This window comes from Oncorhynchus masou, chromosome 6 (genome assembly GCF_036934945.1).
Source record: "Oncorhynchus masou masou isolate Uvic2021 chromosome 6, UVic_Omas_1.1, whole genome shotgun sequence".
In the NCBI taxonomy this organism is placed as follows: domain Eukaryota; kingdom Metazoa; phylum Chordata; class Actinopteri; order Salmoniformes; family Salmonidae; genus Oncorhynchus; species Oncorhynchus masou.
In genome coordinates this window covers 28915976-28930481 of record NC_088217.1, presented here as the reverse complement: position 1 = coordinate 28930481, position 14506 = coordinate 28915976, and positions in this window count along the sequence as shown.

Below are 14506 nucleotides of genomic sequence, written 5' to 3'. Positions count from 1 at the left end.
AAATCTTTTCAGCCTCCTGAGGGGGAATAGGCATTGTCGTACCCTCTTCACAACTGTCTTGGTGAGTTTGAACCATGATAGACCCTTAGTGATGTGGACACCAAGGAACTTGAAGCTCCACTACAGCTCCATTGATGTGAATGGAGGCGTGCTTGAACCCTCCTTTTCCTGTAGTCCACGATCAGCTCCTTTGTCTAGCTCACATTGAAGGAGAGGTTGTCGTCCTGGCACCACATTGCCAGGTCTCTAACCACATCCCTGTTGGCTGTCTCGTCGTCTTGTGATCAGGCCTACCACAGTCGTGTTGTCTGCAAATATAATGATGGTGTTTGTGTCGTGGGTGAACAGGGAGTACAGGAAGGAACTAAGCATGGACCTCTGAGGCGCCCCCGTGTTGAGGGTCAGCGTGGCGGATGTATTGTTGCCTACCCTCACCACCTGGGGGTGGCCCGTTAGGAAGTCCAGGATCCAGTTGCAGAGGGAGATCTTCAGTCCCAGGGTCCTTAGCTTAATGAGTTGAGGGCACTATGGTGTTGAACGCTGAGCTGTCGTCAATGAACACCATTCTCACATAGGTGTTTTTCCAGGTGGGAAAGGGCAGTGTGGCGTGCAATAGAGATCGAATCATCTGTTGGGGCGGTAAGCAAATTGCAGTGGGTCCAGGGTTTCTGGGAATGATGGTGTTGATGTGAGCCATGACCAGCCTTTCAAAACATTTCATGGCTACAGATGTGAGGACTATGGGTCGGTAGTCATTTAGGCAGGTTACTTTGGTGGTCTGCTTGAAACATGTAGGTATTACAGACTCGGTCAGGGAGAGGTTGAAAATGTCAGTTTAGACACTTGCCAGTTAGTCAGCGCATGCTCTGAGTACGCGTCCTGTTAATCTGTCTGGCCCTGCGGCCTTGTGAATGCACACATTCTTCCAGAGCAACTGGTGCTCTCGTGCATGGTTCAGTGACGCTTGCCTCGAAGGAGCATAAAAGGCCATATATCTTGGCTGGGCAGCTCCCGGCTGGGTTTCCCTTTGTAATCCGTGATAGTTTGCAAGCCCTGCCACATCCGACGGTGTCCAATTTAATGTCCAATTTGCCAAATATTGTCCCGAGAGTAATGACTGAAAGGGAACATAACGTTATTACTGTAACTACTGTTCCCTGAAGGAGGGAAACAAAGTACAACACCAGTTTGGCCCCGCACCGCCTGTTCCTGGGCTTGATGAAGAGCGGTACTGAATTGAAGGAATGAATTCGAGCCTCCCGCTTATTACCTGTGAAGACGAGGCTTCCAGGAATGCGCAGATTTCATTGGCCTTGTCCAACTTGATTTTAGGTCTTTAATCAGACACAAAAGTGCGACTCCCCAAAGTTTCCCTCCATCAGGGAACAGTAGCGATTAACCAACGTTTTTTTGTTGTTTTTTTTGTTTTTTGTTTTCTTTGTGAACTCAATGCATACATCGCACAGTTTCTCTAGTGATAAATCAGATCCAGCCTGAACTGTTCTAATATTCTATATAGTTTAGTGCATAAAATGTGGTAATTAACTACAATGAGCATAATCCATTGCGCATCTACTTGTCCGGTCTTTCTTTTACGACTGCTACTGAAGAGAGAAGAATACGTGATCGTGAGGTGATCGAGGGCAGCCGTTGCTTTTGTCAGAAATCATAGGCAGCAGCTTTATAGAGAAGATGACTTGGAATTAAATAGTCATCAAATAAAATAAATGTAATACCTTTTTAAAGTAATGTAAATAAATGATGGTTAATAAGTAATACGCCGTAATGGACAGTCACTACCATCATGGGACTTTTATTAAATGTTTTATTCTTTGTTGTTACATCATTCAACCCACATGAAATTACCTCAGAAAGCACTAATCCCTCAGCACTAGTCATAACGGTATGATCTTTCCTACACACGCATACAGAGTAAAACAATTCCCCCGAATCTCAAAAAGGAACCATTGACAACCTGAGACAATCTGTTCATTGTGTATATTTGTATTTCTTTTATTTTTATGTATTACTTTCAAATTACAATTTATCCCGCTGCTGGCATTGTGCCAATCATAAGGATTCCCACCCCCTACCCAAGTTTAAATTCTGACTTGAAATGCATGTGCCCTACTCAGACTTTCACGCTAAGCTCCCATTGATGCATGATCTACTCGTACGTTTGACTTACATGCAGGTATCTAAAGTTATGATTCTGCTTTATATAACCAACAACTGAGCTGTATCAATGGAAAGCTATGGCTTAGCAAATGCACACTCTTAGAAGAGTCAGATGCCCCATCCCCACTTCTAGTCTTCCACTTGTATGAATATCAGTTTTACCCTCTATTTCTGTTTAGGCTATATGCATGGACTTTACATACCAGGTTCCATATACTGGTTTTAGCCCGCACTAAGAGCACTACTTCTCACACCTGTTCCAGTGCCTCAACCTCTTTTCCACTTTTCTAACTATGTGATATCGCTTTTAGTCCCAAACATTCTGCAATACATTTTTGTGAGACCTAAGTATGTGACACAGACTGTACAGTGACATTGGGACGGACACATTTTTGCTGGTTTTAGCTCTGTACTCCAGCACTGTGCAGACTGTCAGCTATAATTTGAGGGTATTTTCATCCATTTAGAAATTACAGCAATTTTTGTACCTAATCCCCACATTTTAGGGGATCGAAAGTATTAGTACAAATTCACTTATCTGTAGTAAAGTTCAGTTTTTGGTCCCTTATTCATAGCACACCATGACTACATCAAACATTTGACTGGAGTTACTTTTATTGTAAATAAGAATACTGTTTTTAAACACACCTACATTAATGTGGATGCTACCATGATTACGGATAATCCTGAATGAATCATGAATAATGAGCGCGAAAGGTACAGAGACACAAAATATCATACCCGCCAAAAATGATAACCTCGCTTGTTATTGTAATGGTGAGAGGTTAGCATGTCTTCGGGGTATGATATTTGTGCGCCTGTGACTTTCACTCATCATTATTCATGATTCATTCAGGATTATCTGTAATCATGGTAGCATCCACATTAATGTAGAATAGTTTAGAAACATATTCTTATTTACAATAAAAGTGACTGCAATATGACAATACATTATTTACCATTCATTTCTGTTGCGCACATAATCTGAAACACAACCAAAACAAACAGCAAATGCATCCAACAAATTTGTTGATGTCATTAGCCAGTCCCAATGTATGGTCAAACCTCGTCTGGGTCTCTCGCTCTGCGTTGAGAAGTGAAGAGACCAGGCTGTCCACAATACACTTGGGCACGGTCCTCAGCAGACCTTTACCCTGGTCAACATGACCATGGCATGCAGAATCCCAGACGTGTGTGTGTCTCACAGGAGATATTCCAAGCCAATTGTGCCTGAAATCCATAGCCATTCCTAAAACCCAATCAGCATTTCTCTGAATATGCAGTCAGCCAGCAATGTGTTTTAACACTCCTTCCTGTCAGTTCCGTGTATATTAAATTATTCACTATGCATATGGTTAACTTCCAGCTGGGGAACCACAAAATAGCCAGCAACACACACACACAGCCAACCGTATTTGCAAACACATAGCCACACACAAACACACAGCCAATGTGTTTGCTCTGACATGTCCCCCTTCTATTCCCATGCAGTTGCAACAGGAAAACTGTTCAATAGTGCCACAATTTTCTTAACTAGTCACCAATAAGTGCTTTTGCCCTGTCTGTCAATATTGTAAGATTGGTATTGATTTTGCATGTTTTCATGCAGAATATATTATTTTGTGATTTTTGTCAATGATATTAACATTTGTTACTGAAATTGATGTTGTCCATAACTGTCATCTACCTAATTCTTTCATTAGTTGTTTTCTCACTTACACCTGACTGCGTGACATTTTTCAAAATTTCTTTAGAGCTTTTGAAGTATCCCAGGACTTGACAAAGAGTTGATTTGGGTGTGGCTCTAGTTCTGGTATTGACCCTGTGCTCTTGGCAAATCAGGCTGATGGGTGATCTGATTTTCCTCTGCCAAAGCTAAGTAAGTAGAAGAGGTTGTTTTCCTCTGTGTAGGGTTAGTATGAGCAGAGGACACATTTCTTCGAATGGGTAAACATATGACAGGGACAGTAATGAATCGGTATGTCATGGCAGAGGTGCATGATGATCTACTGCCAAATGGTTCATGGAGTTCTTGGCTTTCAGAAAACTGAGTCACTGACCAATAAAGCCAGGAACTTTGTGGAACGCCAAGCCAACCATTACTCATCGAAACAAAGTACTTTGTACATCCAACTATTTAACTTTGGTATTGACATTTGAGCCCTGAAGAAATGGATGGACAGTTGTTTAGCTATATTTTTTGTTACCTTTATTTAACTAGGCAAGTCAGTTAAGAAAATATTTTTTTTTTTCAATGACGGCCTCGAAACAGCCTTTTTCAAGGGCAGAACGACAGATTTTTACCTTGTCAGCTTGGGGATTCGATCTTGCAACCTTTTGGCTACTAGTCCAACGTTCTAACCACTAGGCTACCTGCCGCCCCAATAGATATACAGTTGAAGTTGGGAAGTTTACATACACCTTAGCCAAATACATTTAAACTCAGTTTTTCACAATTCCTGACATTTAATCATAGTAAAAATTCACTGTCTGTGGTCAGTTAGGATCACCACTTTATTTTAAGAATGTGAAATGTCATAATAATAGTAGAGTGATTTATTTCAGGTTTTTTTCTTTCACCACATTCCCAGTGGGTCAGAAGTTTACATACACTCAAATAGTATTTGGTAGCATTGTCTGTAAATTGTTTAACTTGGGTCAAACATTTCGGGTAGCCTTCCACAAGCTTCCCACAATAAGTTGGGTGAATTATGGCCCATTCCTCCTGACAGAGCTGGTGAAACTGAGTCAGGTTTGTATGCCTCCTTGCTCTCGCACACGCTTTTTCAATTCTGCCCACAAATATTCTATAGGATTGAGGTCAGGGCTTTGTGATGGCCACTCCAATACCTTGACTTTGTTTTCTTTAAGCCATTTTGCCACAACTTTGGAAGTATGCTTGGGGTAATTGTCCATTTGGAAGACCCATTTGCGACCAACCTTTAACTTCCTGACTGATGTCTTGAGATGTTGCTTCAATATATCCACACCATTTTCCCTCCTCATGATGTCATCTATTTTGGGAAGTGCACCAGTCCCTCCTGCAGCAAAGCACCCCCACAACATGATGCTGCCACCCCGTGCTTCACGTTTGGGATGATGTTCTTCAGCTTGCAAGCATTCCCCTTTTTCCTCCAGCATCTTCACAAGGTCCTTTGCTGTTGTTCTGGGATTGATTTGTACTTTTCACACCAGAGTGCGTTGATCTCTAGGAGGCAGAACACGTCTCCTTCCTGAGCGGTATGACGGCTGTGTGGTCCCATGGTGTTTATACTTATGTACTATTGTTTGTACAGATGAATGTGGTACCTTCAGGCATTTGGAAATTGCTCCCAAGGGTGAACCAGACTTGTGGAGGTCTAAAAAATAAAAAATCTGAGATCGTGGCTGATTTCTTTTGATTTTCCCATGATGTCAAGCAAAGAGGCACTGAGTTTGAAGGTAGGACTTGAAATACATCCACAGGTACACCTTCAATCGACTCAAATGATGTCAATTAGCCCATCAGAAGCTTCTAAAGCCATGACATAATTTTCTGGAATTTTCCAAGCTGTTTAAAGGCACAGTCAACTTAGTGTATGTACATTTCTGACCCACTAGAATTGTGATACAGTGAATTATAAGTGAAATAATCTGTCTGTAAACAATTGTTAAGAAAATTACTTGTGTCATTGACAAAGTAGATGTCCTAACCGACTTGCCAAAACTGTAGTTTGTTAACAAGCCATTTGTTGAGTGGTTGAAAACAAGTTTTAGTGACTCCAACCTAAGTGTATGTAAACTTCTGACTTCAACTGTAAATATGTCATTTTTCTCTCTCTAAAGTAGGAATGTGAATTACTTTTCTATATTGTTTTTTTTTGATCAGCCAAGCCTTTCCTTCAAAATGGCTATCCATGTTTTGACCTAAGACTTAGAAACTCAGACTTTTGCTACTGTGTTCAGTTTCCCCAAAAAGCTTGTCCATTTCATGTAACATCCATAACATTCTTATTTGCTTTATTTCTCTAACATAACATTTAGAGGTCTGTTTTGGGAGATATACAGTACCAGTCAAAAGTTTGTACAGACTTCCTCTTTCCAGGGTTTCTCTTTATTTTTTTACTATTTTCTACATTGCAGAATAATAGTGAAGACATCAAAACTATGAAATAACACATGGAATCATGTAGTAACCAAAAAAGTGCTAAACATATGAGATTCTTCAAATTAGCCACACTTTGCCTTGATGACAGCTTTGCACACTCTTGGCATTCTCTCAACCAGCCTCACCTGGAATGCATTTCAATTAACAGGTGTGCCTGGTTAAAATGTAATTTGTGTTATTTCTTTCCTCAATGCGTTTGAGCCAATCAGTTGTGTTGTGACAAGGTAGCAGTGGTATACAGAAGATAGCCCTATTTGGTAAAAGACCAAGTCTATATTATGGCAAGAACAGCTCAAATAAGCAAAGAGAAATGACAGTCCATCATGACTTTCAGACATGAAGGTCAATCAATCCGGAACATTTCAAGAACTTTGAGTTGGACAGCAGAGTGAAGGAAAAGCAGCCAGCAAGTGCTCAGCATATGTGGGAACTCCCAAGACTGTTGGAAAAGCATTCCAGGTGAAACTGGTTGAGATAATGCCAAGAGTGTGCAAAGCTGTCAAGGCAAGGGGTGACTACTTTGAAGAATCTAAAATAAAGTTTGATTTGTTTAACACATGATTCCATATGTTATTTCATAGTTTGTCTTCACTATTAATCTACAATGTAGAAAACTGTAAAAAAAAAAAAAAAAAAAAAAACTTGAGTAGGTGTGTCAACTTTTTTGACCGGTACTGTACACAAAGATTAATTTCAATTTTGTTTTTACATTGTGAGACATTAAAGTTCTGATTTGCGTACAAATGTAATGTCCATAATGCTGGAATCACCCCAAGTGTTATATCCTATTGAGAAAAGATTTGTCAAATTAATGAGACTTTCATGTGAATTGATTTGAATGAAATTCTACTTAAAAAATATTTTTCTTTATATCACTTCAGTTCAATTTAGATTCTGCTTCCTGTGGGGTGTGGCCAATTCAAATGTGGTGTTTAAATTCATTCAGAATTGGCTCCAATGCTACGGTGCACACACACACACACACACACACACACACACACACACACACACACACACACACACACACACACACACACACACACACACACACACACACACACACACACACACACACACACACACACACACTCATTCCCATAGGTTTGAACACATACAGACACACTCCTGCCAGTGCACAGACAGACAGGCATGCAGCAGCCATGAACTTTCACACACTAGTCTGGGCACTGAGCCAACACGGTACGGGGAAACACCCCCACCGTGCTCCACTCCGCTGCGCTGCATAGCAAACAAGCTCTCCAACTGGGCCAAACCAATGCTCAGCACTCCACTGCACAATGAGCCCTATTCTTCCACAGGATTTTTTATTTTTTTATAATCAATATTAATCTCCTCGTTCAGGCCCGGAATTTATTAAAATGTCTGGTGATAGAAAGGAAATTTGTGTGGTCTAGCTGCCACCAGTGTACTTAGTTACCAATAGTCAGTTATCTTGCATGAAGAATTGGACAGGACCTAAGATGCCTATCCTAACATAAGCTAAGAAACCATGGTACATTGATGCCTATATCTGAGATGACAAGAAGTGCACTGGCGGGAATGGAAACTTGGCTCCTGCTTGTACAGAGGTCCATGCAGCCATCAATATGCAACAGGAGAGCAGACAGACAGAATTTGATGACCTATCATAATGTCAAACAATTATGAAACTCTGAATTGCATAACCCTGAAATGGAAACATTATAAAAAGGAGGGAGACCTTTCCAATTTTTTTTCTCTCTCCAATTTTGGTCTTTAATGTAGGGCCTACAGACAAGTTCCTTCCACTTGCCTCCTCCGTTTTTGCAGTAATGCTGCAATCAGTTGATTGTAATTTTGGATAGAGCAGAGCAGGCATTTCCATATATTTTTGTTATCTCAATGTATGACATTCCACCAGTCCTATTTACAATATCATTAACAAAAATGAAACCTTTTTATTTTTTCTATTATTATTATTTTTTATCAATTATATATTGAGTTTAACCATAATATTTATTGTAATATTTGTTCTGTCATTTCTGGTGGATAACACTGAATTTGCAACCAGCTTTCTATAGATCATTTAAAAAATATAAATATTTTCAAGATGATTTCATTTTCAAATAAGGGAAAGTGCGAGGTTGCAAATAAGGCAAGTTTTTTATTTTTTATTTTTACACGGGCTGAGCCATTCTAAATAATCTGCTGGAGAACCAGTTTGGATTTAAGTATACATTTTCTATGACTGAAGCCTTTGAGAGGTTCATTGCTTTAATATTTAATCATTTAATCCTACAAATTATATTCATTATATAAATAGACCCATTTAATTTTGTCAGGCTTCCCGTTCCATTTAAAATAGAATATGTTTTGCTCATATAATTTTTTAAAAACCAAGTGGTTCGGTGTAAGCAGGGCCATAAGTAAATAGGTCAACTGGGATATGACTAAATCATTGATAGACAGGTATTTACAGTTGGAGTCAGAAGTTTACATACTTAGGTCATTAAACCTTGTTTTTCAACCACTCCACACGTTTCATGTTAACAAACTATACAAACAAACTATAGTTTTGGCAAGTCAGTTAGGACATCTTCTTTGTGCATGACAAGTAATTTTTCCAACAATTGTTTACAGACAGATTATTAAACTTATAATTCACTGTACCACAATTCCAGTGGGTCAGAAGTGTATATACACTAAGTTGACTGTGCCTTTAAACAGTTTGGAAAATTTTAGAAAATGATGTCATGGCTTTAGAAGCTTCTGATAGGCTAATTAACATTATTTGAGTCAATTGGAGGTGTACCTGTGGATGTTTTTCAAGGCCTACTTTGGGGAAAATCTAAATAAATCAGCCAAGACCTCAGAAGAAAATGGTAGACCTCCACAAGTCTGGTTCATCCTTGGGAGCAAATTCCAAATGCCTGAAGGTACCACATTCATCTGTGCAAACAATAGTACACAAGTATAAACACCATGGGACCACGCAGCCATCATACCGCATAGGAAGGAGATGCATTCTGTCTCCTAGAGATGAATGTACTTTGGTGCGAAAAGTGCAAATCAATCCCAGAACAACAACAAAGGACCTTGTGAAGATGCTGGAGGAAACAGGAACAAAAGTATCTATATCCACAGTAAAACAAGTCCTATATCGACATAACCTGAAAGGCCACTCAGCAAGGAAGATGCCACTGCTTCAAAAGCGCCATAGAAAAGCCAGACTACGGTTTGCAACTGCACATGGGGACAAAGATCATACCTTTTGGAGAAATGTCCTCAGGCCTGATGAAACAAAAATAGAACTGTTTGGCCATAATGACCACCATTATGTTTGGAGGAAAAAGCGGGAGGCTTGCAAGCCAAAGAACACCATCCCAACCATGAAGCACCGGGGGTGGCAGCATCATGTTGTGGGGGTGCTTTCCTGCAGGAGGGACTAGTACACTCCACAAAATGGATGGCATCATGAGGTAGGAAAATTATGTGGATATATTGAAGCAACATCTCAAGCTTGATCGCAAATGGGTCTTCCAAATGGACAATGACCCCAAGCATACTTCCAAAGTTGTGGCAAAATGGCTTCAGGACAACTAAGTCAAGGTATTGGAGTGGCCATCACAAAGTCCTGACCTCAAACCTATAGACAATTTGTGGGCAGAACTGAAAAGGCGTGTGCGAGCAAGGAGGCCTACAAACCTGACTCAGTTACACCAGCTCTGTCAGGAGGAATGGACCAAACTTCACCTAACTTATTGTGGGAAGCTTGTGGAAGGCTACCCAAAACGTTTGACCCAAGTTAAACAATTTAAAGGCAATGCTACCAAATACTAATTGAGTGTATGTAAACTTCTGACCCACTGGGAATGTGATGAAAGAAATAAAAGCTGAAATAAAGTGGTGATCCTAACTAACCTAAAACAGGGATTTTTTTTACTAGGATTAAAATGTCAGGAACTGTGAAAAACTGAGTTTAAATGTATTTAGCTAAGGTGTATGTAAACCGCCGACTTCAACTGTAGATTTCCATGGTAGCAAGATCTTATCTATTTTTACTAACTTTATATTAACATTTATTGTAGTGAGAATTTATTTACTTTGAGATATGAATCCCGAATATGTCTACTTCACCGTCAGACCATTTTATTGGTAAACTACACGGTAATGTAAAATTTGTATTTTTTTGCGATCCAATATGGTACACTTATCATAGTTTGGTGGAATCCAGAGGTTAGAGAAATTATCTAGATCCTCAGAGTCTGTGCAAGGATCCAGATTGCGGATTTAAAAGAAAACATGAGTCGTCTGTGTACAGTGATACCTTTGCTTTCAAGCCTTAGATTTCCAGCCCCTTTGTATTATTGTTGGATCTGACTTTAATAGCCAACATTTCGATGGCCATAATAAATAGATATGCCGATACAGTACATAACTTTAACCCATTGTATAAGAGATTCTCCAAAATTTAAATATTCAAGGCATTTATATATAAATTGAAGTTGTACGTTATCAAATAAAATTGTATTTGTCACATGCACCAAATACAAGAGGTATAGACCTTACAGTGAAATGCTTACTTACTTAACCAACAATGCTTTGAGAAAAAAAAGTGTTAAGTAAATAATAGAAAGTAAAACTAACAAATAATTCAACAGCAGCAGTAAAATAACAATAACGAGGCTATATACAGAGGGTACCGTTACAGTCAATGTGCGGGGGCACCGGTTAGTCAAGGTAATTGAGGAAATATGTACATGTAGTCAGAGTTAAAGTGACTATGCATAGATACTAAACAAAGAGTAGCAGCAACGTAAAAGAGGGGTCTGGGTAGCCCTTTGATTAGCTGTTCAGGAGTCTTATGGCTTGGGGGTAGAAGCTGTTAAGAAGCTGCTTGCCGTGCAGTAGCAGAGAGAACAGTCCATGACTAGGGTGGCAGGAGTCTTTGACAATGTTTAGGGCCTTCCTCTGACGCCACCTGGTATAGAGGTCCTGGATGGCAGGGAGTTGGACTGGGCCGTACGCACTACCCTCTGTACTGCCTTGCGGTCAGAGGGTGAGCAGTTGCCATACCAGGCAGTGATGCAACCAGTCAGGATGGTGCAGTTGAAGAACCTTTTGAGGATCTGAGGACCCATGCCAAATGTTTTCAGTCTCCTGAGGGGGAATAAGCTTTGTCATGCCCTCTTCACAACTGTCTTGGTGTGTTTGGACCATGATAGTTTGTTGGTGATGTGGACACCAAGGAACGAGACGCTTTCAACCTGCTCCACTGCAGCCCTGTCGATGAGAATGGGGGCATGCTCAGTCCTCCTTTTCCTGTAGTCCACAATCATCTCCTTTGTCTTGATCACGTTGAGGGAGAGGTTGTTGTCCTGGCACCACACGGCCAGGTCTCTGACCTCCTCCTCATGGGCTGTTTCATTATTGTTGGTGATCAGGCCTACCACTGTTGTGTCATTGGGAAACTTGATGATGGTGTTGGAGTCGTGGCTGACCATGCAGTCATAAGTGAACAGGGAGTACAGGAGGGGACTGAGCAAGCACCCCTAATGGGCCCCCATATTGAGGATCAGCGCGGCAGTTGTATCAGCGCGGCAGTTACCTACCCTTACCACCTGGGGGAGGCCCGTCAGGAAGTCCAGGATCCAGTTGCAGAGGGAGGTGTTTAGTCCCACGGTCCTTATCTTAGAGATCAGCTTTGAGGGCACTATGGTGTTGCACGCTGAGCTGTAGTCAATGAATAGCATTCTCACATAGGTGTTCCTTTTGTCCAGGTGGGAAAGGGCAGTGTTGAGTGCAATAGAAATTGCATCATCTGTGGATCTGTTGGGGCGGTATGTGAATTGGAGTGGGTCTAGGGTTTCTGGGATAATGGTGTTGATGTGAGCCATGACCAGCCTTTCAAAGCACTTCATGGCTACAGACGTGAGTGCTACGGGTCGGAAGTCATTTAGGCAGATTACCTTAAGAGTTCTTAAGATATCCACAGGGACTATGGTAATCTGTTTAAAACATGTTGGCATTACAGACTCAGTCAGCGACAGGTTGAAAATGTCAGTGAAGACACTTGCCAGTTGGTCAGCGCATGCTCGGAGTACACGTCCTGGTAATTTGTCTGGCCCTGCGGCCTTGTGAATGTTGACCTGTTTAAAGGTCTTACTTACATCGGCTACTGAGAGCGTGATCACACAGTTTTCCGGAACAGCTGATGCTCTCATGCATGCTTCAGTGTTACTTGCCTCGAAGCAAGCGCTTCCCTTTGTAGTCTGTAATATTTTGCAAGCCCTACCACATCCGACGAGCGTCTGAGCTGGTGTAGTACGATTCAATCTTAGTCCTGTATTGACGCTTTGCCTGTTTGATGGTACGTCGGATGGTATACTGGAATTTTATATAAGCTTCCGGGTTAGAGTCCTGCGTTGCCTGTAATCCATGGCTTCTGATTGGGATATGTACATACAGTCACCGTGGGGACGACATCATCGATGCACTTATTGATGAAGCCAGTGACTGATGTGGTGTACTCCTCAATGCCATCAGAAGAATCCCGGAACATATTCCAGTCAGTGCTATCAAAACAGTCCTGTAAGCTTAGCATCTGCTTCATCTTACAACTTTCTTATTGACCAAGTCACTGGTGCTTCCTGCTTTAGTTTATGCTTGTAAGCAGGAATCAGTAGGATAGAATTATGGTCAGATTTGCCAAATGGAGGGAGAACTTTGTACGCATCTCTGTGCGTGGAGTAAAGGTGGCCTTGAGTTTTTTTCCCTCTGGTTGCACATTTAACATTCTGGTAGAAATGAGGTAAAACAGATTTGTGTTTCCCTGCATTAAAGTCCCCGGCCACTCGGAGCGCCTCCTCAGAATGAGCGTTTTCCTGTTTGCTTATGGCCTTATACAATTCCTTGAGTGCGGTTTGTGGTGGTAAATAGATGGCTACGAAAAATATACAGTTGAAATCGGAAGTTTACATACACCTTAGCCAAATCCATTTAAACTCCATTTTTCACAATTCCTGACATTTAATCCTATTAAAAATTCCCTGTTTTGGGTCCGTTAGGATCACCACTTTATTTTAAGAATGTGAAATGTCAGAATAATAGTAGAGAGAATTATTTATTTCAGCTTTTATTTCTTTATTCACATTCCCAGTGGGCCAGACGTTTACATGCTACCAAATAATAATTGAGAGTATTTCCTTTGCATTGCTTAACTTGGGTCAAACGTTTCGGGTAGCCTTCCACAAGCTTCCCAGAATAAGTTACAATCCTTTTATAAGTTTGTTTCTTTTTTTATTGGCAAAATTTTTTTGTGGAAGCCTGGCTTCCCTTCGAATCCATTAATACATGACACTTTGTAGGCTGAATGTCATTACACGTATGGTGTTTGTAATAGATGTCCTTTTCCATTCAAATGGCGTGTGCACAGAGCACTGTTCAGATGCTGGACTTATTTTGAAGTGTGCAAATAACCTACTTTTTGAAGGGATTTGTTTGACAATCAGACGAAATCAAGACTGTTTGTGTTCATGACACATTAAAAGGTAATACAATATTAGTTAAATTACATATTTACTATAAAGCTCAAGCTCTGTCTGTTGTTCCCATTTTGCCTTTAGTTCTACCTCTTGCAGTTGCACATCTATGAGGTGTACTCTACCACCTGTGGGACCCATTTCATCAACTTTCCTCTCCTGAAGGATATCCTCCTCTACCAAAGTAATACCAATCAACTCTGACTACCGCTGTTGGATTGCCAGATGCCACTTTAATGCCATAATGCTTTGCAATGACGAGCAGATTTGCATTTGTACATTTATCTTGCATCTCCAATGTAGGGTTTTCCAACTTAAAGTCCATGGCTTTATTTTAATTTTATTATCTTGTGTTCATGCAGCTTTCAAAATGATTCCACCTATCTTATAACCTCTCAAGGTGGAGGTCAGTAACAGAAACTCTACCACAAAAGTGTATTTTGAACACTCAAATATCTGGGCACAGAGCTTCAGAGTCCCGGACGAGCCCCCATTTTGTTACGTTCCACAGCAAAAAAAAAATGTAGCTCAAACAGAAGAAGGAACTAACAGTCACTGACCAACAACCAAAGCAAAACAAATGGGGTTTTAGGAAGGGTTCTGAAAGACACTCATTGGGGTGTCCACTGAAAGTTGACTAGCAACAACAATTGGAACCTAA